Below are 27,232 nucleotides of genomic sequence, written 5' to 3'. Positions count from 1 at the left end.
ATACCATAAAAATAATTGTACAGACTTTACAGCTTAATACTTTCCATTTCATCTGACACAACTACCTGTTGCATATCCTCTTCTGTGATGAATGCAACCACACTATACTAATGTCATCCTGAGAGGCCTTCAGAGAAACCTGCACTGTGTACATGCAGAATAAAACACTAGACCAGAGCTGTAAAATATAACTTGCTACAGTGATCAGTGATGGAAGCTTTCTACACCCAAGCTGTTCAATACAGTATCCACTAGTCACATGTGGTTATTGAGCACCTAGAATGTATAACTGAGGAACTGAACTTACAATGCTATCTAATTTTAATTAATTTAAATGTAAATAGCCACGTGTGTTGTAGCCTTAAGTACAAATGAAATAGAAAATCAACAACAGTGAGCCCAGAGACCAGCACAGGTTCATGGGAACTAGAACAGATGTGATTAGCATTGAAACTAATACAACCAAAAGATAATCATAGAATATATCTTTCAATCTTTGCAAACTACTGGTTACTTAAACCTAATGAGTGCCTGCAGACGTCCAGGCCCACTGATAGTATTAACTATGAAGGAAGGGCAAGGAACTCAACTCCATTCTGTAAGCCACACTGGCTTTTCTTGGGGGGGGGTGGGGGGAGTTCATTCTGCTTGGAAACTAACCCAACTAAATCATAAACAGGAGCTGATGGATGTGAGAAGTAGAGTGCCTTAGTAAATCAAATATTATTTCTCTAATAACACCACTATATCCATGCACTGAACAATTTAAAGGAGCATCTTACAGGTCACCACTTTGTCTCTGTCCTTGCAGTATACCACCCCTATCACCATTCATACCACTCCCTACACTCACCAAGCTAGACACTAGATTTCATTTAAATAAAAATAACAGACTAGTCTGGCATCAAATCCTTTGTGTTAAAATTATTGAGACTTTCAGCCCTGGCTGGTGTGGCTCAGTGGTTTGAGTGCCAGCCTGTGAACCCAAGAGTCACCAATTCAATTCCCAGTCAGGGCACATGCCTGGGTTGCAGGCCAGTTCCCCGTTAGGGGCCGCTCGAGAGGCACCCACATGTTGATGTTTCTCTGCCTCTCTTTCTCCCTCCCTTCTACTCTCTAAAAATAAAAATATAAAATCTTAAGAAAAAAAATTGAGACTCTCAAAACCCCTAAATAGGTCTTAGGAATCCCATGAACAAAGCAGTTGTCATTTCCTATTCCTTTAGTGTCATCCATGTTCAAGGCACCTTATTAATGCTGATAACAGAACTGAATTGGAAGTCAAGAGCCTGGTGCCCTGGTTCTGATTCTTTGAACACTGGATATGTAGCTCTCTGCAAACCACTTAATTTCTTATTGCCTCAGTTTTCTCATTTGTACATTGATAGAACGATTACATTACATCTAAAATAACTTCCAATTGTAGAACTCTACCTTTCTGTAGAATCCTCAATGGTTTCCTCAATGGTTTTTAGATAGGTTCAAGTGTCTTCCTTAGTGCCTCATCTAAGGAGGAGGACTTTAAGGAAAAATCACATAATTTGCTTATGTAGAAAAACTGGTAAGTACAATCTGCTTCAAAATTTCACAGACCAACAATCTACTTGTTCTCCAAAATTCTGAGTATACCAGTTCCTCAAGTAGAGAAAAGACATTCCTCTCTAGTACATATTTCAAAACACAGATTCTCCCTACTTGTGTAAATTAAAAAGTACATTCTTAAGAAGGATCTAATTACTCATATTGTTAACAACCCAGAACACTAGGAAAAGCATGTGCTAAACATGAACTTTTGGGGGTTAGTTTTGCTGTTTATCCTCAAACTCTACGCATATAGTATAGTCACAGCCTCTCAGACAACCTTTCCTGCTCTTGTGTTCTACAATTCCGAACCTGTGTCCTCTAACAATATCTGAAAAAAACATTCTTAAGAAAGAACATACAGCTTTCAGGAAAAGGCTTCTTTGGGAACTTGGATCTATTTACACTAAAAAAAAGTGCACTTTTAAAACTGAACTTGAATAACTTTGTCAGCATTTAGTGAGGCAGAACCCTCTAGCAGAGACAGGCAATGTGTACTTTGTGAACTGAGACTTTTTCGTGTTACAACTGCAGTCCGTCCTAATGTCACCTAATCCACGAGCAGATGCTAACCGAGGTATACACTATCTGACTCGTTCTGTCCATCCTTCTCCTTCCTTCTCTTCACATGTTCACTTCCTTTAACTCGTTTTTTCACATGGGCTTTGTGTTTTTCTAGTCTTAGTAACCTATTATTGTCCATTAATCTTTTCAAGTAATTGTTTTGCAATCCAAAGGTGATAGAGCTGGCAAGTTAGCAGGCTAGGGCTGTGGACTACCTGAAGCCAAAGGAGGTGGCAGACCTAAACTAAATCACTTCCATTGGGACAGACTAGAGAGATCAAACCCTCGATTAATGTCCTTGACATGAGGTCCTAATCAGCTGGCTGAAAGGCTTACCTGCTGCACACTCATCACTTCTGAGACAATCTAGAAGCAGGATGCTACCAAAGCCCCAGGAGATCAAAGGTGTTTAAGCTCTGACAGGTATATAATCAGCTAGAAGGAAGATCAAAAGCAGTATGTTATCACAGGCTATGGATCCAGGAAATCCCTACTAGAATATCTAAAATTCTTACTAAAATTTTCAATAGTTTCATAGTTTCTGGGGGTATGGGGAGAGGGGAGATGAAGCTCTGTGAAGACAAGTTTCACTAGTAGGGAAATCCCAAAGGTAACCGGAATTGACTCATCTTAACACGGTCTCAGTCCTGGCTGGCATAGGTCAGTGGACTGAGCGCGGGCTGCGAACCAAAGTGTCGCAGGTTCGATTCCCAGCCAGGGTACATGCCTGGGTTGCAGGCCATAACCCCCAGCAACCGCACATTGCACATTGATGTTTCTCTCTCTATCTCCCTCTCTTCCCTCTCTAAAAATAAATAATAAAAAAAAGACGGTCTCCATGAGGTATCATCACACAGAACAGCACTGTGAGAACCAAGCCTTTCAACTTCCTTTCTCTCTATTCCTTCCCAGCATTTAGACCCACTGAGCAACACAGGAACGAATGCCTTTTGTTGTACAAGCTCCTGTGTAGAGAGCCTACTTCCATCTGCCCTTTTTTAGTCCCAGTGATTCCTAGGATCTGCATAGTTCTCTACCCAACCCACATGTAAGAAGGTTAGACTTAAGATTATGATCTGTGCTTTTGGTTTTACAGTAAAATCAGATTGCTAGTATTCCAAGCCCTGATAAGCTTATCTTGAATAACTTAGGCTCCCATTACCTTTCATTGGTAAATGTTTTATAAAGGCTTTTGCCCTTGAAGTTCTCAGTTGTAGAGAAATGGGGCTCAGAACCTTTATGTGGTTAATTCCAGTTGTCATCTCATATCCATCCCAATACACAAACACATTCTTATGTAACACTGTCTTCAAACACACTAAGTACCTCTAAATTACCTTATAGACTACAACTTCATACACTTCAGCTTCTAAAGTAACAAGCAAAAGCCTATTTGAACTCCACCACACTGACTTCTCTGTAACTCCAGAACGGCCTGCAGGAATACAAAACGTGTTGGCTCTGTGTTCCAGCCACAGAGAACAGTGACTGAAAGCATTGGCTTTGAAGCCAGTCAAACCTAGGTGGAAGCCCCAACTCTGGCATTTGTTGGCTCTCTATCCTGGAACAAGTAGTAAGCACCTGCAACCTAGTTTCCTCATTTACAAAGTGAACGTTCAAATATCATCTACTCCGCAGCCTTCTTGTAAAAATTAATGTTTAAATAAAATAATGCTGAGAAAGTGATCAGCACAGCATAAGGCACCTACTCTTCAACTTTTGCTGTACTCCCTATTATTTGAGTCACTTCTGTCTCCATTACTAGAGGTCTTTGGTTCTATTATCCTATGGTCCTATCTGGCAGATACCCAGCTTCAGGAAAGTCTTGTCTTGAACTAAACCCAGGATTTCCTATCCAATTTAGTCTAATCATGTATCTCAGCTTCTTAGAGAAAAGTGCCAAGTAAAGCATTATTTGTGTTCCACAAAGTCACCAATTTATTAAGTAACTCTATTATAAATTTATAACTAGTGTTAAGGAATATCATTTGAGAATGCCTGGACACCAGTACCAGTAAAGCAAGTCAAGGCAGGTCCTTGATATCATCTGCAGAAACAAAATATAACATCATAAAACATCAACTTTCCAACCTTCTAGCCAGCCAATATAGAAATGTACCAAGTTTGGAACAATGTCCTGATTTTAACACTATTCCAAAAACACAATTTTACAGTATTTCTAATTTTCATAAACTAGTCACCTGGTAGGCAAATATGTATAATCTTTACTTTCTACTTCTACTTTATTTTATTTTATTATGTATTTTTCTTTAAGATGCCTAACATCACTCAGGGGAAAGAATCCAAAAAGTAAGCAAAGAAATACTTAAAAATCAACTATCAGAAGAGCACTCACTCCTCTGAAACATACATAGTCTTCATTTTATTTACCCCCCCCAATCATATTTAATGAGCACAAATTTCTCTCCTGCTGAGCTCCTCAGTTTGGGGGCAGTCTATTGTGTTTACAACTTCTAGAAGATATTTCTGCTTCTACAAAGGGGATAAAAGTCTCCTACTATAAAGTAATTCAGTCTGAGATACTAAGAAACACAACAAGTAGCAGTTAAAATCTTTCATCTTCAATTTTTTATAGCATAACTAATTCTATAGAGCAAAAGAAAATACAAGATTCCAGCCACTCTACTTACCTTACCTGACCTCTCTGCTGAATTGCTACAACTTAGGTCCAAAACCAAACTCCCGATTTGTCATACTTTAAAGCCCCTCCAGTAAACAGTGCCCAGCTGTTTAAAGCAGAAACCTGCGGTCACTTTTGATTCTTTCCTCTTCTTCACCCACACCTCATCTAATTCCATCACTAAACCCTGTTTATTTGTCCACTTCTTCCATCTCCACTGCCCCACACTAGTCCAAGCTAATATTGCCTGAACCACTGCAATCACCTTCCATGTTTCTATGTGTGCCCCTCACCAACCTAATTCTCCCCACAGCAGCTGGAAGGTGGCTTGCCACTACACTCGGAGAAAAAGCCAATTCCTTAGCCACGCCCTAGAAATGCCTTACAGAATCTTGTCCAGCCCATTTTTCCTACCCCATCTGGCATTCCTCTACCCTGACCTACCTCTTCTTCACCACCCATGCTGAGTTCCTTTTAGTTACTTGTACATATCATATCCTTCTTCTCAGGAACTTCCTCCAGACATACTTTATTATCTCTAATTTCCAGTAGACCGTAAGCTCTATGAAGCAAGAAAGCTGTTTTTATTCAGCAGAATGTACCTAGCACCTGACATTTAAAAGTTTGACACACAGTGGGTATTCTGAAAATATCTGAGAAAATAATGAATGGATGGGAAAACAAATTTTAATGATAAACTTCAACCATAAAATGGAAAGCAACACAAGAAATCAGCTTCCAATGAGAGGAAGTCCACAATACACTAACTCAAATTAATATTTAAGATGAACAGTTCTAAGAATGCACAGATTCTTTAGCAGTGCTCTTAGAAACCAAAACAGATTAGCAGAAGAGTTTGAAAACTGAATACAATTTGCCTTTCCGAGTTTTGACCATCTGCTTTCACTGCTGAACTTGATCTCTTCAATTTCTTCTCCACAGAAGCCAAAAAGTAGCCTATAAAAGGAATATGCAAATAGTTCAAACACTAACCAGAACTAAGATACAAACTTGCTGCCAGCTGCTCCAAATAAGGTAAGCCTTCACATAACTAATTCCTGATACACACGGAAACAGAAGAGGAAAGAGTCTAAGTTAAAGTTCTGAAATATACTAAAAGGATACATTATTATGCCTATGCCTGAGTTGTCAGCCTTCACAGGATCAAACCAAGGAAGCTGCTTTTTGTCCCACCCATTTGAAATAAAGACAGTATCGAATCTAAAGTATGATAATTTCAATTCTGACCTTCCCAAGAGTTCTATCACAGCATGAAAAGCATCTCAACTTTCTTTTATGAGGTTTTTTTCTCTCAATCATGAGGTCTAAATATAGGGGGCCCAGTCTCAAAATCCCAAACAGTCACTGGAAACAAAGTATCTATGGCTTTGCTCAAAATTTCAAACCATCTAATAGAAACTAAAGATGTACTAGGGGTAAGCTACGGGGCTCACAAGCTTTTTTTTGGTCCTTGTGGGTTTGAATTAAATCAATTCAGTGTTATTTGAGGTTATTTGGTACTGTCTGCTACAACGTCTTCAGTTAATTTTTTTGAATACACAGTAATTACAAATGGAAAAGTATTTGTAGATATACTTTAAAACATGGATTAAATAGACAAACGAAATTTTAAAGGATTCTTAATAAAGACAAAGTTGGCACTTCCTAAAACATTTCATAGTACTTCTGGACAGCAAGAACACTGCAGTTTTGGGTAAAAACTTCCAAGTAAAGGGTCCCTTTTTTACTAACATCAATTAACTGTTGGGAGGCAATTTTTGCCATATTCCCATCCTTTATAACCCAAATTATGCTCGACTTAGGTGGTATTAAGCAGATCTTTAAAAAGCAGTTGATTAACTAGGTCATACTTTTTTCTACAAAGTCCAAAAATAAATGCATCCAACAAATCATAAGCATTTACTCTATGTTTTGAAGAAATTTTTTTCTTAGAAGAAATGATAATTATTTTTGTAAAAACAAAGAAAGGAAACTCTAATTCTAAATTCATACTCAAAGCATTTGCAACTCCTCTGCTAGAACACAGGGCAGCCCAATGAGGACTTCACAGCAAAAGTGCCTGGGTGTTTTAAACAGCAGGGGTATGGAAAGACCAGAAAGCAGTCACACCAGGTCTTCATTCGTTCTGCTGCCATATTCCTAGGGAGCCCAACCAAACTGTCCTATTGCTCAGAATAGTTTTATGTTTTGATAATGGCCTTTCTTCTTGAGTCCTATTATGGGGAAACTAATTAAAAGCTTTTCCCCTGGAGAAACCAAGACACTGCAAAATCAAATGTGATTGCACAGTCACATAGCTGGTGACTAAGCAAGAATTGATAACCTCTTTCCTAATTCAATGTTCAAATACCAAAAATCCTGTTGGATAGTACATGTGTTAAATGGAATAACCTAATATTTGTATCCAATATAACAGAATAGTTTCTAGTTCTTTATACATGAAGTGTATTATTGCCAAAGTTTAAAGTATAGCCTGATGCTTTAAAAAGAAAATAAATCATTATGATATTATTCAAAATCTCAGAACACTCTTCAATTCTGTGTAACTTGACAATTTAGATGTGAGCACTTGATCATTTGAGAATTTAGTGCTGACCATGTTGTCTTTTACCCAAGAAGGTCCTGGTTTTTTGTTTTGTGACTTCACCTTAGTTGGGCTGTTGCTCACAGATGAAATTATACTGACTGAATCCAGAAGGTGACTGCTGTCAATGCCCAAGAAAATGACCCAGATCATACAGAAGCAGCTTCTCATTAAGAAGGACAAAGAAGCATACTAGTTTCCTTTCATGAAAGGCTAAAACTCCCCTCTATCAAAAGTCACTATTAACACACTGATATATTTGGGGTCCCTGAAACAGTTTCTCAAAGGGAGTCAATTAAACTGGCTATACCAGATAACTTCAGTAGCCACTGGAAAGGGCCTTCATTTATGGGGCCGATCAAGTAACAAAGTTTTCCACAAAGTTTAACGGCTCCTTTCAGATCTCTGTTTATAAACTTGTGTGGCACTTCATGCTAACCACCCACACCTCTCACTGCTCCACGTGTCTCCCTCCACAGAAAGCTAACAAACTTGCATTCCTGACTCTGACTCACATTAAGGAAGAAGCAAAAGGTTAACAAAAATCTTGGATATAACCAAACTGATCTGATTAATAGTCAAGAAAACAAATGCTTTTAAAAGAAAAATTAACCTGAGAACAGGATGTAAGCAGGTGAGGGGTTAGTTCTAACTATGATCTTTGTAACATGTCTCCAGGAAAATCCCACATTTTTAAGTATCAGCTGTAATAACCCAAAGTTATCACACCCAAAGGTGTTTGTAATAGTTGTATAAATGCTGGCAGTTTTCCACATATTTCTCCTATTTGATCTTTTGTTTTGCAGAACTGCATTTTAGAGCGTTTACTATTTCTTTCTGGTACCCATTCTGAAAATGAAATGGGCTTTATGTAAAAAAAAAAAAAATCAAGAACATCATCATCCAGCAAAAGCATTTCTCTAGCCCCTCCACCATCAAAGAATCACCATAGTTTTATTGCTCCTCCTTTCTCAGAAACAAAAACAAATAATAAAATGGCCCATGAACTCTGACACTTCGATATGTAAGTTATAAGTGTTTAATTTTATGCTTATACTTACTACTTATACTGAAGCAATACAGAGTCCTGGCTTTTGGAAACAGGAGAAAAAGTCTTTCACCTTACTGCAAGAAAAATCTATCATCAGAATTTAGCATTTATTAAGGAACTCCAAGCCCCCGCGCTGTTCTACTTCACCTCCACTCAGTCAGTCACACACCGCGGCACGGGCCCGCCCCTGCGCTGTCAGTCACACGCCTGCCCGCCCCGACTCCCAGCGCTTTCAGTCCTAGCCTCTGGCCCGCAGCTGAACTGGAGGCCCTGACGTCAGCTGGCGGCCGCGGCCGCATTCCTAAACAGTTCAGACAAACCCACTGGTGAAAAGCTTCGAAAGCCCTCAGCTGTAGTGAAGAAAGCAAAGGCTTGGCTGGCAGCCAGACTCCTGAGCTCAGCATTTTGTAATGCACTTCCTTTTTACTTAACAGCTTGCATAACGCTCTTAACCCTTCTTTTACCTGCACCACACCTTTAACCCCTTCTTTTCCCCGGTGGAACTTCAAAGCAACCTTGGGAACTCAGTCTCCCATAAGGTTTTAATATATTCCACACCAAATCACAACTGACTGATTTTTAATATTGCTGAAGGGGCAATTTAATTAAACACACATGCTCCTCCTAAATGGCCTGCTTCTTCCCCCTCAGAGCAATGCTGCTTTTCAAGCAAGGAAACTAAAATGTTTTATTAAAACAATATATTTTAACGTTCAATTTTTTCAAGACTCTGTCTTCATAATTTATGTCCTAGAACTGATTTTTTTTCAAGAGCTAGTAACCTTCAAATGGTCCAAACACATAAGGGACAAAACTGTAGTGACAAAATCTCCCTCCAACTCTGTGACCCACTCGCCTACTTCTCATTCCATGAAAACTAAGGTGATTTATTTTCCTTGCATTCACACAGTTTAGTTTATATATATATATATATATATATATATATATATATAAATACAATATATTCTATTTTCTCCCTTTTTAAAACACCCCACATGTTTTTCTCTCCCTTGTTGCCTTCTTTTTTAGAACTACATTGAATTCTAGTTTATTTATCAGTTCCCTACTGATGACCATTTAGGTAATTTCCAATCTTTTTGCTATCACAAATAATGCTGCAATAAAAATCTTGTGTGACCATACTTCTAGAATAAATTCCCAGATGGAGAATTGCTGGGGAAAAGTTTTTTTAAAAAGAGAATTCAGGGGTCAAAAGGAAACATGTAATTTTAGAGGTGCCTGCAAACTGCCCTCCATTGAGGTTGTACCTCTTACCTCCCACCTCTCCACCAGCACTGCCATTAGGGTTCCATTTCCCTCCGGCAGCTTAGACTGTCTCCTGAATTGTGTCTCCTTGATTTCATAGCAGCCTTAGATCCTTGGCCAGGACATTCTTACCATTTTCTTTTGCTTAAAACAGATCTGTGAAAAAAATGGAATCTCAGTGTAGTTTTAATTCACATTTCTCATATAATAAAGTGTCTTTTTATACATTTAAAGGCTATTTATTTATAGTTTCCTGTGAACTTATGATTTAGCATCATAAACGTTTGCCCATTTTTTTTCCTATTGGATTGTTCATCATTTTCTTACTATTTTGTGGGAGCTTCTTATATTTTGCCCTTTGTCTCTGCTTAAGAGTTCAAAGGAGCTTTTTATACAGTAAGGAAATTGTCTGTTATATGAGCTGCAAATTATTTTCCAATTTAGTGAATTGTTTTTGGTGGTTTCTGCCCTACAGAAACAGGGATTTTATATAGCTGCATTGTTATCAAATCTATTCTTTCATGGCTTATGGTTATTTTATCAGTTAGACAAGAACTATCATTCCCCATGCAGCTTATAAAAGAATTCTCCTACATTTTCTTCTAATACTTACGTTTTCAGTTTCACATTTCAATCTTTGGAGTTTGTACATTTTTTCCTAGATGGACACCCACTATTCCCAACATAATCTACTGAAAAATCTATCTGTCCTCACTGATTTGAAATACTACCTTTATTATATTTACTAAATTCTTCTAGGTAAGTGGGGTTCATAGCATTGTAATGCTGCATTTATCATCAGTGATTTTTTTTAAGATTTTATTTATTTATTTTTAGAGAGGGAAGGGAGAGGGGGAGAGAGAGAGAGAGAGAGAGAGAGAGAGAGAGAGAGAGAGAGAGAGAGAGAGAGAGAGAGAGAGAGAGAGAGAAAGAAACATCAATGTGCGGTTGCTGGTGGTTATATAGCCTGCAACCCAGGCATGTACCCTGGCTGAGAATCGAACCTGCGACACTTTGGTTTGCAGCCCGCACTCAATCCACTGAGCTACACCAGCCAGGGCAGTGATTATTTTTAAATCTAGTATAAAGTAAGATGTTTTCCATAGACAACAATATCTGGTTTCAATAAATACATTTCAGATTTTTGGAGTTTTATTTCTAAACAAAACTGAATCCTTTTCAGAAATTCTGGGATAAATTAGAGCATAATATCATTAGTTTACATTTAAAGACTTAAAGTGATGAAACAGTGTCTAGTGTGCCTTTCAAGTATTTACTTTTCAAGTAGTTATTTTCTTTTTGAAAATAAATTTCCCAGCCCTGGCTGGCGTAGCTCAGTGGATTGAGCACGGGCTGCGAACCAAAATGTTGCAGGTTCAATTCCCAGTCAGGGTACATACCTGGGTTGCAGGCCATGACCCCCAGCAACCCCACATTGATGTTTCTCTCTCTATCTCCCTCCCTTCCCTCTCTAAAAAATAAAATCTTAAAAAAATAATAAAATAAATTTCCATTCATAATTGGTACTCCCGAACAATTACGACAAGTACTTTTAGTCTTCATAAAGACTTTCAAATAATTACAAGATTTCAAATGTTGAAAACATTGTTCAAGCAAAATTTTGATACTGACTATAGACAGCTTTGACTTTTAATACATCCTTTAAAGAAATATGAGTAATGAATGAGAAAGAACTAATCCTTTCAACTACTTTTTGACCTTTCCATATCTGTTATTAGAGATTATTTATCAGGTCTCTATGAAATTCATAGGTTTTACACTGAAAATCATCATAGTGATAATCACTTATTCTATTAGGTACACAAAGTATTAAGCATATGAATGACTTCAATTTTAAAGGATATATTAAAAAAGAACATTATGCGCCCTGGCTGGTGTAGCTCAGTGGATTGAGTGCCAGCCTGCGAACCAAAGGGTAACTGATTTGATGCCCAGTCCAGGGTACATGCCTGGGTTGCAGGCCAGATCCCCAGTGGGGGATGTGCAAGACATACCACACATTGATGTTTCTAACCATTTCCTTTTCCCTTCCTCTCTCTAAAAATAAATGAATAAAATCTTTTTTAAAAAAGGGCAATATGCAACACTCATCAGATGTTAAAAAATCACAAAATTCCGTTTTGATCAGGACCTCACAAGGTTAGGGACTACAGGATGACAGACCTTAAAACGTAAGGTTCAAAATATTCAATATCAGTATTCAATACATTTTTTACAAAGCATTCAATATCATCAATATCAGTATCATTATCATCAATATCATTAATATAGTTAAGGACAGCAGAGGGCCAGAAGGACCAAAATACAGAACTACCAAAGCAGGGAGAAGCTGCATACCCTGAGAGGCAGAATTTCCCAATGCAACTCAGGCCGTCCTCTGTGTGATGATGTTATCACTCATTCACAATAGTCCCAAGTCCCAGTTGTCTCAGGACAGGCCTGTCACAGACTCACAAGACCACAAATTGAGTGTCAAGAAAAAGCCTTTAAAGGTGTATTTTCCTTATGTGATACAGACATCTGCATGATTGCAGGTTTTCAAGTCCTAAAATAAAACTCAAATAAAAGACTTTGTCCTTCTAAGATGTGGTGCACTACAATTATATTTATGCAATTACTATTTTAAATTCTGAGCCCATTTCCCTATAAAAACTATAACACACAGAATAAAATCCAAAGAAAAATTGCTTTAAAGCTGCTGACATTCTGCCCCTAACTACTCTTTTCTTTCAAGGAGCCTACACTTTGGCCCTATGGGAACAGGGACTGCTGTTTCTCAAATATGCCTGTTGAGTTTGATCACATATTTCTGTAACTGGAATATCCATCCAACAGAAGAGAGTACCAATCTCAAACTCACATCTCCTTTTAAAGGCTCAGTTCAAATGCCACCTCCTCCATAATTTGTTGCTCCTCCCAGGAGTCTCCCCCCATAAACTCCATTAGCCTCTCTAATGATGGTAATGGTAATGAATGTTAAAGAGAAATAGCATCAAAGCATGTTTAAAATTCTTATACAAATATGAACATATAAGAAATGAAGGAAACACTGTACTCTATTGATGGAGAAAAGATGAAGTGTTGTGTAGGAAAACTATATAGATCTTATTAACAAATCTACTTAGATATCCCATTTATGTGAACAAAGTATATATGCATTTTTTTTACCACCCCTATCTTTTACGGGAGGTGGTTGTCATTCCGTTAGCTTAATTTTAAAAATTAAAAGAAATATAAAAGACAAAGCTAATATACTTTAAATATGGTACTATAAAAACCAGTCCCCACAAGAGGATGATTACAGATAACTGCTCTCTCACTCTTTGAAGCTCTGGCTGTCAGTTCATGGACCCCTGGTACCTGTGGTCCTATCTGTTATTTAAGTCCCACTGTTACTCACTTCTATGATTTAGGTCTCAGAACTCCTAAGCCTAGGTAGGATGAGACAGGTACCCAACAGTTCTCAAATCTAATTGGGCATCAAAAGCACTTGCATAACTCAAGAAATATAGAAATTCTCAGACTCAAGTCCCAGGCTTCCTGAAGTACGACAGCTGATGGTAGGACCCAGGAATATATTTTGTGTTAAAAAAAAAAAAAAAGTTTGGAAAATGAGAAGATGGGCCAAGGCTATGAAGGGAGCAAAGGGTCTAGAGGCCTAGAAGTAGTATTGAGAACCCTTCACCTCTCTTGAAGTTACTTGTTTCTCCTATGTCTCCCCCAAAAGAAGAGGCAGCTACTGGGAGAAAAGAGAACAGGAAGAGTTGCAGAAACAATGTTATAGGAGTCTCCTCTTTAAAACACATCTGCCTTTATCTACCCTAAGGTCTGCTGCCCAACAACAAATCTGAACCAAAGATAGCCAAATAGGGATGGGAGTTCAGCTTGCAGGGTGGTAACCATGGCTTAGAGTTGTTGAGAGGATGGAGTTTCAAGAGGGTGAGGGAAGCTCTTTGAGGTTTTCCATCTGCCTTAATTTATGCCCTTCTTTGTCTGAAGACTGGGGCAGTTAAAAAAAATTAGTCATAGGGAACAGGATCAAAAGCAGTCATTTTAAGACTTCAACTGATAATGAGAAAACTGTGGGGGTAGGGGAAGTTTCCTGTGGTATTAAGAAAATACTTTTTTAAACCGTTATTCAAAAGACTTTAAGGTCACCTAATTCATCTCTTAGCAGACAGGACTACAGCTAATACTATCTAGGAAAAGACACTGAAAACTACACTTCAGGAGCCGAATTTCCACATCATTTAATTGCTCTGTCAAAAATATTAAATACCAGGAAGCTCACAAGATTGGAAACTAAGAAATAAGCATTAAAGCCTGCTTCCTTTTATGACAAAAGTCTACACTGGCCAAAAAAAGTGTTCAACTCCTAGCAGAGTAGGAGTGTGCATTATTTTATACAATTATAGAATCTTGTTTGCGTGTGTTTTGCCTTCTGATTTTATTCCAAAGATTCTCTTTTCTTTTCCAAGTATACTTCAAAGTCTGGAGATAAAGTGTTCCTTCTGCTTGGCTCCTCCTTCCCTGGCCTCCATGTGCCCAAGCACCCGTGAGAAAACTAAAGGAGCTATGAGACTCACAGTGGTCTTACTTGTTAGCCTGTAAAGGACTAAAGCTGCCAGGTGCACGTGGATTAGAATGGTCCTGTTTACAATGGCCCCCTGCTCTGTAACAAGAATAGGACTGACCATATGCCACATGGTTTAACAACCCTAGGCCATTTTTATTTGTTTTATTTTTTCTAAAAAATAGCCCTGGCTGGCGTAGCTCAGTGGATTGAGTGCGGGCTGCGAACCAAAGCATCGCAGGTTCGATTCCCAGTCAGGGCACATGCCTGGGTTGCAGGCATGACCCCCAGCAACCGCACATTGATGTCTCTCTCTCCCTCTCTTTCTCCCTCCCTTCCCTCTCTAAAAATAAATAAATAAAACATTTTAAAAAAATAACATAGCTGTAACAGCCTAAAAGGAAGTCTGAACTCAAAAACCTCTGTATTTTTGGTAATATGAAAACTGTGTCCCAGTGAACAGTCACTCAATCTTAAATTACTCCCTCAACTGGAGGTTTTTAAATAAGTCCTACTGATGGTTTCAAGACAGTCTTCAAGAACTAGGAAGAGCTGCCTCAAGAAAGATACCAAAGACATGCATCCTCAATTAAGTTTAAAATCTTCGTTTTTCCTAAATCAGAGTGTAAACTTAGTTAAGTCATTTCGTTTGTCAATAGGGCATTATTCCTAGTGCAATGCACAATTATTCCCTTAATTTCATCATGATAGCACAGAGTTTCCCATAATATCCCAGATATCTCATTTCTATATCCCTAGGGCCTATCACACAGTATTCGAACATCGTATATTCAAACCATTATTAATGAATGCTGCCCAATTAAAGTATGTAAAAACTAGTTAATTTCTCTCATTCATTTAGATGCAAGGCTTAAATATGTATGTAAAAATTACACATTTATGGCCAACAAGGCAAATTTTAAATCTGCCCATGGGGACAAAGTAATTTATTGTGAGAAAAATAACTCTGAATTTCCCAACTTAGGTACAATTGGATACTTAACCTTTAGGGTGCAAAAAGCTTATGTATTTAATAAAATTGAGTACCATTAGAGTTCCAATTTCTAGGTGTACTCCTAGAACACTATATTCTAGAAATTATGTAAGTGTCTTGCCCTGTGCAGGAAGTTAACAGTAAAAACACCTTCATTTAGGGAGCTTGTGCACATAGTATTTCCTATATTAAAAAAAAAAAAAAAAAAAGGAATCACTGGAGATTTTATGTATATACTGCTCCTGGAATCCACGATGCAAAAGTTTAAGATTATGAGGTCTATCTGGAAAGAGTTCCAACCACTGTCAATATAATGAGAAGAGTTTGTGCAACATCTAAGTAACCTGGCAGCCAAGGCAAGTGGACTGGAATGTACACGTGTGAACAATGACAACTTCACTGTATTAGTCAGCGGGGGCGGAAGGAGCCACTGAGTGAGCATGTGTACTGTGTGGGTGTCATATTCAAATGACTGGGCAAGTAGAGCAATGAAACTGCATTAAATATTGCCTTAAGCTTGAACATTCCTCCACAGAAGCTATCTGGATGATTCAGAAGGCTTTCAGGGATGTGCGATGAATGCAACACAAAAAAAAGTGTGGCACAAATGCTTCAAAGATGGTCAAGAATCTATTCAAAGTGACCCACATTTTGGAAGGCCTGCAACAAGCAGAACACCTATCTGAGAATGTTGAACATGTACAGGCTGCAATCAACAAAGATTGGAGACTGACATTGTGATAGCTAGAAGCTGATGTGGGGATTCCGAAAACTACCGTGTCCGAGATTTTGATGCAGGATCTTAGCATGAAACATGTTATGGCAAAATTCATTCCGCAGCTTCTGCTACTAGAGCAGAAGGAACATCGTGCTGTAGTTGATAATGACTTGATTCAAACCGCTACCCAGGACAGAGATTCAAAGCAATTCAGTAGTCCAGAACAAGGAACAGATATAAAATAACTCACAAAAATAAAGATAAATATAAAGTAATGTGCTAGAGCTAAAAATATAAGCTGCTCATCCATAACATAAGGCCTTACTCATGAGGACTCATGTGAAAGACAACAGCAAGGATGACAGTTAACTTGCTTAACACAACACATAGGCAACTATAAAAGTAACCAATGTACACATCAACTTGCACTATACCATACTAATAAAATTAGGAGTTTTTTAACCTTCTTAGAATGCCTGTGCTGGTCGAATCCTATCTGAAGTACTCTATGTTTTGCTGAGGACCACATTATGAAAAGCATCAATGAAAAACTGGAACAGTTCAGGAAAGCTAGAATGATTATGAAGGGTCTGAAACTACATCAAAAAAGGGACAGCAGATAAGGCTTTGGCACCATAACTGGGGGACAGGGGCACGGACACACAGCATAACTCTTATTCAGTATGTGAAGATCTGTCACATGAAAGATGGAAAAGATAGAATTAGAACTACCGAAATGCTAGGAACTAACACAAGAAAAGCTACCTAACATTAAGTTAGTCAAAACTGCCTTGAAAACCAAGAGTTTCCCATCTCTAGAAGGGAAGCCAAGCCAAAGCTGAATGATATAGCCAAAGACAGAAGGATGACCTGCCAAGGATGCTTCAAAGATGCCTGTTGATGCCCTTAAGAAAGGTTGCACAAAACTACAATACTTTCCAACGCTAACCCAGAGAGCATCTATAGCCCCGGACTACACAGGTGATCAAAACTAAAGCCAACCCAGGGAAATGCCTTGCTCAGGTATCACAATCACAGCAAAGCCAGGACCAGAGACCAGCTTTCTGGACTGCCAAATCCATATTCCAACTTCTCACTCCAAGTATCAGGCCACACTGATCCTCACCCACAAAGAAAAAAGTATTCTCTTCCTAAGACTTCATTCAGAATTGGGGAGTAGGGAGTGGAGGGACCAATCACCTTGTTCTGGACAAGAGATTTTATTTGTTTTTCACTTATTCTTGTAATGTTCAAAGTTACTCAAATAGCCCAAGAAACACCAATCCTTAAATGGATACCATACATGCTTCCCACTAAGAATTCAGTTGTGAGGGCTTTGCAACCAGAGGATTCAGGACTTTTAGGCCTGAGGAATGCCTCATTGCTTAAACCTTCCACCAATTCAGTTAAGTGCTGACAGATTCTGGAAAAGGCAAAAGAGGATCTTAATTTTTACTTCAGTCAAAAAGACAGATGGAATCTGCACTGGCAAAGAAAGAGTAGATTTCAGTGCTTAAGGGAAACTGGAATGCCAGTGTCAGTAATTTTCTCAATCCAGCCACATATAAGAATTTAAGTCATGGTCAGACAAACTCAAAAGTTTCAAGTCCAAATACATTTTCAAGTAATAGATGGTTCTTTTTAGGAAGTCATAAAACTTGCTCTCTGTCAGCCTCCTGAACTGCCTGCCATTCAGCCATACAACCCAAGGCCATCCTTCCTTTTCTCACTAACAAGCAAAGTACCCTAATCCAATCAAGTTCAGTTTGCTGTCTAATTCAGACAAAATCATTCTCAAAACTTAAAATTATAAGATGCCTTGGTTTAACCATAAAGATCACTATCAAATGAACCTCTGCTAGGGCTGACCAGGTGCCAGATGCTGTGCTAAGTACTTTACAGTAGGTTGATAAAGTAAATATTATTATCCCCATATCATAAATACAGAAAACAAGGCTCTAAGAGATTAAGTTACTTGCCCAAAGTTAAGAACTATGACCAGGCTTCAAATTCAAAATCCCATGTCTGTACAATCTTAACCACTATACAATGCTGCCTGGCTCCTTGCTCAAGGAGAGGGATGCTTTGGGATCCAAGGCAAGGAAGGAAGAGGGGCCAAAAGGCCGAAGTTCTTTCAAAAGTTTCACAAGTACCAAATGGCATGAAGTGCCATTCTTTGAAATATTTTAGATATACTATTTTGTAACCAGGGGCTTAAATCCCAGCCAGAGAGACTATGAGTAGACATGAAAATGAACTCTGTTTGTTTTGAAGGTAAACTGAAAAGCCTCTAAGAGTTATATTAATGGTGGTTACATTTTTATTGTTTTCTCTGCTAGGCACTGGGATCAAACTCCTTCTCTTTTCCTTCTCAGTGTGGATTAAGTAGATTTGGACCATGCAGCTCATTCTCTACACTCGGAGTTAGCTAAACGGGCAGCAAGAACTCTGTGTGCCTTAGAAGTTACCTCACAAAAGCTTGGCTGTCACAAGATGGGCTCCTTGTACCACAGTCCTTGGATGGCCCCCTGCAAGGCTAAGGATTCACAACACATACAAATCAACAAAACAAACTTCCACTGTTTTCCTGAAGTGTGGATTTAGTCACAGCTGCCACTCCCCAGGGCACTTCACTAATTCCCTACTATAACAGTCAAGGTGAATTTGATTAAGATCAAATTTGCTAGTGGTAAATCCAATGTATTTACATTTGTTGAGTTAAGAAAACCCATTTTATTGTTAAATAAAAACATATTTTTGTGGAATATTTTAAGACACATATTATAAGCAATTAGGATAATCCTTCATTTTGAGAAAGAATATACTCAGAATTAATTTAATTTTTTATAAACTGAGTCTAAATCCATGTCCAAAACTAAATACATGCTCATTTTGTATCACAATCTCAGAAAGATTTCTGACACTAAGGCAACAAAGTCAGAAGACCTGGGTTTTAATTCCAGGTTTCTTCAAACTACTTACTATTAGGATTATCATGAATAAATCATTAACTTTTCTGAGAAGCAGTTCCCTAAATTATAAACAATTATTTTTAAACTATAAAATAATATATATAAAGGGTAAATTTATGAATTTTATATTTATAATCCTCCCAACAAATTAACTACCTCCAGTTCAAATTTTAATAAGGAATTTTTGGATCTCATTTAACCCCTCCTCCTTCAAAAAGAAAAAAGTATTTTCTGAATATTTTTATCGAGCAGCAAATAAAAATTTTAACCAAAAAGTTACACTAAAAAATGTCTCATTAGGCCCTAACTGGTATGGCTCAGAGGGTTGGGAGTCATCCCACAAAGCTAAAGGTCAAAAGTTCAATTCCAGTCAGGGCACATGCCTGGGTTGCAGGGCCAGGTCCCGGGTTGGGGGCCTGCAAAAGACAACAATCAATGTTTCTCTCAAGCATTGGATGTTTCTCCCTCCCTTCCCCTCTCTCTAGAAATAAAATCTTTTTTTAAATGTCTCATTAGTTTACTTATAAATGTAGACTTTTCCTTTACTTTAAACTAAAACAAGGAATTTGATTGAAATTAAAATGTTATTCCACCAAAAAAAAAAAAAAAAGCTAACAGCTAACAATGACATAATGCCATCTTATATCAATATAGTATTTTGCAAGCGAAATAAAATGTTTCATTCAAATTTGAATGGAAACATTTGACTCTCACAATTCTCACAATAAATGTGTATGGTTAGGAGGGTTAAGCATTTTTGTGATAATTTTGCAAAAAATGATAAAAGTGACAGAAACCAATAAGACATCTGGGGTGGAAGCCACAGTGGCAGCTCAGTCCTATGGTCCACCCTGACCAAGATCCTGCCTGCCTCCATATACCAGGCTATACTTTCTTGTCTCACTGTATGTGGTAAACTTGTAAATAAGCACATACATTCCAGATATTTTTGGTTTCAAGCAACAGTGATTTAGAATGCCTTAAACCAACACCTACCCCTCAAAAAAGCATATAAAGCTTAGTAAGACATCCAAGCAAACAACCCACTGCCCCCCACTAAGTCATTTTTCTTTATTCCATCTAAATAATTTATAGAGAAATAAATTCTCAGAGAATATTTTCATTATTAGATTACTAACATAGTTCATGACCTATTGTGTCTCACCTACAAACTACTTATAAAACTTTGCTTAAAAGGCCAAGTGAATAAAATGTTTTGATTCATATATCAGAAATTCTTTTTTTATATCAGAAATTCTAAATCTTAAGCCCTATGAATATACTTTAAAAATACAGAATTTTTAACCAAATGTTTTTCAATTTTTGAAATCCTTTCTGTTTTAAAGTCAGGCTTACAAAGAAATCAAGTATTTACTGAGTTATCACCACATGTCTAGCCCTGTGCTCATTTAATCAATTAAACAATTGATTTTTATCTTAAATCTGATATTGCTTAACTCAGTACTCAAAGGTGACACCCTGACAGATCCGTATCTGTGGACAGATCCATATCTGTGGGCATATCCATTATCTGTGGGCAGGAATGGGGGAAAAAAGAACCAATACACAGCACATGGTCTTTTTTTGCCCTATGCAATGACTGTTCTTAACAAATTTTGCATAGCCTGCCATCTGTCCTGTGTTGCACTGTCAGGCAAGACTGTAAGGACACAACCTGTGTCACCCCATATACAACTGTATTCCTTCACCAGGTTGGAATGCCTGCACAGTAGTTTTCTCAACACTGAGCAGTTATACCACCTGTCTGAAGTGGGTTCTGTTTATAAAAGGAGTCTTTCTGTTCATCTGACAGCCATGAGAGTCTTGATGAAGGGATGAGTCACGTTATAAATGTACTCCCTCTGGTACTAATGTTCAACACATTCCTAACTCATAAATGGGATTTTATCACTCCATGAAATGAGCACTATCTATCGGCTTTCATTTGCTTCTCATGACTGTGCCCATGAATCAGAGCACAAGGCTAATTAAGGCTTCATGATGATACCCCACAATCACTAGAAGATCAAGTCCAGCTCTGCATTGTGGCACACGGGTCCACTAAGGCCTCTACTGTCTCCTCTCCTACCTCCACCCTCCTTCCGACACTTAGTGCCAGCCATGGAAACTGTGAAGAATCTGCAACCCAAAAGGGAGGTAACTGTTTCCTACCTTCACACTTTTGCAGGCACTTTATGCTGCCTCGAATGTATTTCCAACTCCCTCCTCTCATCAACCACCTCTCCCCCTCCTAACAGTATTTACCAGGCCAACTCCTATCATTTCCCACCACTGGTTCCAAGTTTCTCCTTCTCTGGAAGCCTTCACAGATTCCCAGAAACAAACTGGTAACTCCCCCTCATACACACACTCAGGGATCTTAGTGTGCTGTCAGTCAAGTTACATGCCTTAAAGTCCTCTTACTCTTTTACCAGATGGACCCCAAGAAGCTGGGGAAGGGGTCTGACCCAGCTTTCCCAAACCCAAATTCAGCCACTTTTCGTGCAAATCAATAAGGGAGGGAGGCCAGCAGTGTTCAGCAGACCAGGGCCCAAGTGTCATCCCAGGGAACTCACCCCAGGGGACCCTTCCCATGCACGGCCTGCCAGACACTAGACATAAGCAGTCATGCCCTGGCCTACTCTGGTGAATGGCTGTGGGGAGAACACTGAGTGAGCTGGCAGTCCATGGAACGTGCCCCCAAACGAGGACACACTTTCTCAAGAAAGAACACTACAAGTGGGCTATACCAGGCAGAGAAGGGGTGGAGAGGCAGACACTCCACAGGCAATTCCACTACCCTAAAGGAGGGAAATTTTTTAATCATAAAAACCTGCCTCTTGAACTTCCAGCCAAGATGGAGGCATAGGTGGACACACTGTGCCTCCTCACACAACCAAAATTAAGGACAACAAAAATTTAGAAACAAAAACAACCAGAACAGACAGAAATCTCAACTGTACAGAAGTCCGACAACCATTCATGTAGACCAGTAAGAGAGGAGGAGTCAGCGGCCGGCGGAAAGGGGTCACACCTTAGAAAAAAGGAGTGACAGGCAGTCCCAGGCACGCAGGGCACAGGTGGCAGTTGGCAGACCCCAGGCGAGCAGGCAGCGGATAGCAGACCCTGGTGGCAGACCCCAGGCGTGGGGAGGCAATGAGCAGACCCAGTGAGGCCCACAAGGCAGCTGGCTGTCCACAGTCACATAAACCAGGTGCAGATAAACCAGGTGAAAACGGGCAGCGAATAAATCTCGCAATCCAGGGACCCAGTGATGGGAAGTAAAGCCTAAAAGCACTGATTGAAAACACTTGTGGAGGTTGAGGGACAGGGAGAGACTCCCAGCTGCACAGGAGAGTTCACTGGAGGGACCCACAGGGTCCTAGAACACACACAAGCCCACCAGCCCAGGAATCAGCACCAGAAGGGCCCAATTTGCTTGTAGGAAGCGACAGAGGGGACTGAAATCCCAGAGAGAGCTGAGCAAGCACCATTGCTCCCTCTCAGACCCCGCCCCCACATACAGCCACAGGACCCAGCAACTGGGTTGCCCCACCCTGGTGAACACCTAAGGTTCTGCCCCTCAACGTAACAGGTGTGACCAGAACCACCCCCCCCACCCAGGGCAAAAAAATGGCTCAAACATAAGAACAAATCCAAGCGCCAGAGCCAATTCTTTTAAGCCGCCAAGAGATAGCCAACCTATCAGATGCACAATTCAAAGCACTGGTGATCAGGATGCTCACAGAATTGGCTGATTTTGGCCCCACATTAGATTAAAAAATAAAGGCTACACTAAGTGAAATGAAGAAGAAAAGGGAACCAACAGTAATGGAAAGAAAACTGGGTCTCAAATCAATGGAGTGGACCAAAAGAAGGAAAAAAAATATACAACCAGAAAAGAATGAAGAAATAAGAATTCAAAAAAAATGAGGAGAGGCTTAGGAACCTCCAGGACATCTTCAAACATTCCAACATCTGAATTATAGGGGTACCAGAAGGAGAAAAGGAAAAGCAACAAGTGGAAAAGTTATTTGAACAAATAATAAAGGAGAACTTCCCCAATCTGGCAAAGACTTCCAGGAAGTCCAGGAAGCTCAGAGAGTCCCAAAGAAGTTGGATTCAAGGAGGAACACACCAAGGCACATCATAATTACATTACCCAAAATTAAAATGAAGGAGAGAATTCTAGAAGCAGTAAGAGATAAGGGGACAGTCACCTACAAAGGAGTTCTCATCAGACTATCAGCTGATTTCTCAAAAGAGACCTTGCAGGCAAGAAAGGGCTGAAAAGAAGTATTCCAAGTCATGAAAGGCAAGGACCTACATCCAAGATTGCTCTATCCAGCAAAGCTTTCCTTTAGAATGGAAGGGCAGATAAAGCACTTCTCAGATAAGGTCAAGTTAAAGGAGTTCATCATCACCAAGCCCTTATTTTATGAAATGTTAAAGGAATTTATCTAAGGAAAAAAAGATTAAAAATATAAACAATAAAAAGACAGCAAACTCACAGTTATTAACAACCACACCTAAAACAAAAGCAAACTAAGCAAACAACTAGAACAGGAACAGAACCACAGAAACAGAGATCATATGGAGGGTTAGTTAGCAACAGGGAAGTGGGAGGAGGAGAGAGGGGGAAAAGGTACAGAGAATAAGTAGCATAGACAGTAGGTAGAAAATAAATAGGGGGAGGGCAAGAATAGTATGGGAAATATAGAAACTAAAGAACTTATGACACATGGACATGAACTAAAGGGGGAAAATGTGGGTGGGAGGGGTGTGCAGGGTAGAGGGGAATGAAGGGGGGAAATGGGACAACTGTAATAGCATAATCAATAAAATATATTTTAAAAACTTCTCATAAAAAAAAACCTGCCTCTTAATTTATATGGCCTTGTTTCCTGCATTCAGTAATAAACTGCTGCTCTGTAGTAAAAATAATTTTATCCAGAACATGGACATCATATAAAAGACACAAGACTAAAAGAAGAAGTCCTTACCTATGCCAAAATCAACCAGCCAACAACTTCTCTATCCTACCCCTATAACTAGAATACTCCACAAATTTTGAGTCAGGGGCTGCTTGCTTTTATTGTATACATCTTACAAGAAGGATGGTTATCTTGTTTCAAAGCTCCTTACAGATTAAAAGCAGCAAGTCTGAGAAAAAGAGTTTTATAAGGAAAAGAAAAGAACTATTCAAAAAGAGACTCAAGAACCCCAAAATTGAGCAATCTGGACCATTTTGGCTCTACATATCTGGATATTCAGTCTGAAAGATCATAGTGCAGATTCTTAAAGCAATATATCTCATCAACTTTCTGGGAATGCTGACCACTCAAAATTATACATTTCTTAACACATCGTCATAGCCAAAATGTAATTACGCCAAAGTTGCAGGTTTAATACCTGGCCAGGGCATATATAAAAATCAACCAATGAATGCAAGAATAAGTAGAACAAATCAATGTCTCTGTGTCTCTCAAATCAGTAAGTTTAAAAAATAAATTAAAATAAAATTTTAATAAATTTTAAAAAATAAAAATAAAATTGTCCTAGCAATTCCACTTATACATATTTATCCCCAAAATATAGGTGGGGAAAATAAATATGTAAATATGTGTAGTACAGCACTGAAAGGAAACAGATTATGATATATACATAAAATAGAATACAATTCAGCCACTCTAAAAGGTCATGTTCATTAATGTGGAAAAACAGTCAAAACAAAGTACTAAGGAAAAACATAAAGGCTGGTAAATGGCATGTGTTGTATAACTTCATGAGAATGCACACATAATCTATGTTCGTGTTATGTCCTTTCCTGGACAACCAGCTATCACCAGGCTCAGTAGGCTTGTCACCTCTATTCCTTGGCCCATATTACCAAATAGTTGACAGTAATCATTCTACATTACCAAACTGTTATCCGTTGATGTTTGCTTCTTCAGTTTTCTATATTTTCTGAATCCCCTACAAAATCATAATTTTTCATAAGAAAATTATTTTTGAAAAATACACTCCAGCATAGGCACCGACAAGGTCTGTCCAGAAAAAGCCCAGCCACTATTAATATAATGGAAATGGTTTGCACATCGATATAACCTGGCAACCAAGGAGAGTGGGCTGGAATGTGCACGCGTGAACAATGATGACTTCACTGTACTAGTCAGCAGGGGCAGTAGGGATGTTGAGTGAGCATGTGTACTGTGTAGCTGTCGTGCTCAAAACGACTGAGTTAGCAGAGCAACAATCTGCATCAAATATTGTGTTATTAAGCTTGAACATTCCTTCGCTGAAACTATTCAGATGATTCAGAAGGCCTCAGACATGGGCAAGTGGTGATTGGCAGCTTCATCACAACACGCCTGCTCACAAAACAGCAAATCACCCAGGTAGCTGACTTAGCCCCTCTACAGCCCACATCTGGCACTTTCTGGGCTTTCACAAAACTAAAATCACCTTTGAAAGGGGAGAAATTTCAGGCCACTGATGAGATTCACAAAAATAAGATGGGGCTGCTGATGGAGACTGGAAGAACTGTGTGAGGTCCCAAGGTGCCTACTTTGAAGGGACTGAGGTGTCAATGTCCTATGTACAGTATTTCTTGTATCTTCTTCAATAAATGCCTCTATTTTTCATACTTCATAGCTGGATACCTTCTGAATGGACTTCGTACATCTCAGACACCATTTTATATAAAAGGGAGAAAAACCTAAGTAGGTGTAGGTATGCTGGCCACCATGTGTTGCTTTCCATCTGCTTTTAGAGAAATAAGCAAAAGGCTATAAATTTATCATTGCAAATTTGTCAGTACCACTAGAAAACACAATGTAAAACCTAGAGTACTTATGCACAAGGATATCTTACATATAGCTTCAATCACCCTATCAATTTCAAATAGTTTCTTAGATCTATCTGAAAGAAGTATTTCATCAAATTTTCAATGCTAAAACACACAGGCACATGAACCATTAAAAAAATACAGTCTTGAAGGAAAATAAATGCAAAATGGAGGTAGCCCTGTAAGTCCACTGGGCTGCTAAAGGAGTCTTGGCCCAAGCAGTTTTGAAAATACTATTTTTGAGATTGCTCCCCAACTGACAATTCTCATTCACAAAAATGTTATCATGTATGCACTGTCCAAACAAGGGGCAAAGATAAAGGGGGAAGAAGAAGCACAAGGGAATAAAAATACACATTTTCACTTAGAAAAAAATTTGAAAAACAAAAAAATATATAACTTTGTGGTAAGTTCAGGTTAATAACAGGGGTAAAATAAAGTATCTGAAGGTATTTTAGCTAAGAAAAGAATTGTGTTTTGGGCACAATGCTAGTCATATTATTTCTGAATCCCAGTAATTTCCTCCATGTAAAATAAGGCATAAAAGGATAAGAAATGTATGTTAATTATATAGTAACCCTCTTAGTCATAATGAATAGCCCTAAAAGAACTTTTAAAAATAAATATGGTGAAAATAATTCTAAAATGTCATACTATATTCATTATGGCAGACTAGCTGCCCCTGAATTCTTTTGAGAAGGCAGGGAATACTATAGGTAGGTAGACAGATGAGCCAACACAGAGTGAAGGAAAAAGGGTAAGAAATGAAGAAAGGGGACTTAGTAGCAAATATGGGAAGGGAGGGAGGGATGGTTTATACCTCATGCTGCAGATGCCCACAAGAAATGTCATAATGGCATGTGCTTATTACAGAGATTTCCCAGATTGGCTAAAAGACTGCCTTTTTTGGTTTCCAGATCAAAAACCACAGGCACCTTTTGTGCACCAAGGTTAGTGCATATATGGCACATAGTTAAGAAACTACTGTCAGCCCAGCATGTCTTCATCAAGATATGCTTATGGCCTGGTTAGAGCAGGTCACAGGCATATTACTTGCTATAACCTCTAATGACAGTTGCACAGAAGACCAACACAGACACCAAGCAGACAGAAACAGAGTGGATTTAAATCTGTCAAAACTGTATTGTGAGATTCTTAAACTGGGATTTTCCCCCCGCATGAAAGTTTCTAAATGCATTTAGTCTTTAAATCACTGCAAACTTTTCATTTCCCTGTCTTCTCCACTAAGCTGCCAAGTCCTTAAAGCTGTAAGAAAAGTATACTTCTACTTCAGTGTACAAGTGCAACACCAGGACAAGTTCCAGGTGAGGAAGGCCTTCCTCAAGGGAAAAGCAACTAGGTGGGAGGAGCTCTCCAGAACAGAAGCCTCAAGGGCAGA

General features: G+C 38.8%; 1 protein-coding gene and 2 long non-coding RNA genes across 3 annotated transcripts in view; all 3 read right to left on the bottom strand.

Moving 5' to 3' along the window:
• ZSWIM6 (zinc finger SWIM-type containing 6) overlaps positions 1–27,232 on the bottom strand; it is a 186,175-nt gene that overhangs the window by 108,133 nt on the left and 50,810 nt on the right. The window lies entirely within an intron of this gene.
• Positions 73–9,376, bottom strand: LOC118499447. Its single transcript, XR_004901931.1, has 2 exons — positions 2,977–9,376; positions 73–2,785 (listed from the first exon to the last, which is right to left on the bottom strand). It is a non-coding gene; the product is annotated as an uncharacterized LOC118499447 (long non-coding RNA).
• LOC118499445 lies at positions 21,213–24,491 on the bottom strand. Its single transcript, XR_004901929.1, has 2 exons — positions 23,862–24,491; positions 21,213–21,819 (listed from the first exon to the last, which is right to left on the bottom strand). It is a non-coding gene; the product is annotated as an uncharacterized LOC118499445 (long non-coding RNA).

The sequence above is a fragment of the Phyllostomus discolor genome, chromosome 3 (genome assembly GCF_004126475.2).
Source record: "Phyllostomus discolor isolate MPI-MPIP mPhyDis1 chromosome 3, mPhyDis1.pri.v3, whole genome shotgun sequence".
In the NCBI taxonomy this organism is placed as follows: Eukaryota; Metazoa; Chordata; class Mammalia; order Chiroptera; family Phyllostomidae; genus Phyllostomus; species Phyllostomus discolor.
Note: the sequence above shows the minus strand (reverse complement) of the source record. Positions and strands in the feature narration are given on the sequence as shown.